Here is an 842-nt window from a genome sequence, read left to right as displayed (position 1 = left end):
AAACCAAAATCTCAATTCATAAACTAAAAGTCCAATTCATATCCTAAAGGTTCAACTCATATCCACAAAAGTTCAAGTCATATCCTAAAATTTCAATTTATAAACTAAAATTCCAATACATAAACCAAAATCTCAATTCATAAACTAAAAGTCCAATTCATATCCTAAAGGTTCAACTCATATCCACAAAAGTTCAAGTCATATCCTAAAATTTCAATTTATAAACTAAAATTCCAATACATAAACCAAAATTTTAATTCATATCTAAAGGTTCAACTCATATCCAAAAAAAATTTAATTTATAATCTAAAATTCCAATTCATAAACAAAAATTTCAATTCATATCCTAAAGGTTCAAGTCATATCCTAAAGGTTCTAGTTGTAAATGCCTAATTTTTGCCCCATCTTTTTCTTCTACATTTTTATATGTGTGTGTGTGTGTGTGTGTGTGTGTGTGTGTGTTTCTTATTTTTGTATGTATAAGTTTTAAGATTTGATTAATGGTTTGATAAATGGGGTAGGGATTGGACTAGTGTATTTTAATTAAAATTGAGCCAAAATTGGCCCAAAATTTGAGCCCATTTCGTCCAAATCCGGTCCACAAGGGGCTGCCAAGGGGAGGGTCCAAACGACGTAGTTTTGGATCAAAACTACGTCGTTTCATTTAGTAATCTGAAGATTGGATCTCCTCCATTCAATTTCGCTTGATCCAACGGCCCTGATTAATCTCCCACTCGGGTATTTAAACCCTTAATTCCCCAAAATTTGACCCCATTTTCCCCTTAATTCTCCTCTTCTTCCTCTCTCTTCTCACCCTCTCTCACTCTCTGACCTAAGCTGCC

Source organism: Nicotiana attenuata, chromosome 2 (genome assembly GCF_001879085.1).
Source record: "Nicotiana attenuata strain UT chromosome 2, NIATTr2, whole genome shotgun sequence".
Classification (NCBI taxonomy): Eukaryota; Viridiplantae; Streptophyta; class Magnoliopsida; order Solanales; family Solanaceae; genus Nicotiana; species Nicotiana attenuata.
Note: the sequence above shows the minus strand (reverse complement) of the source record.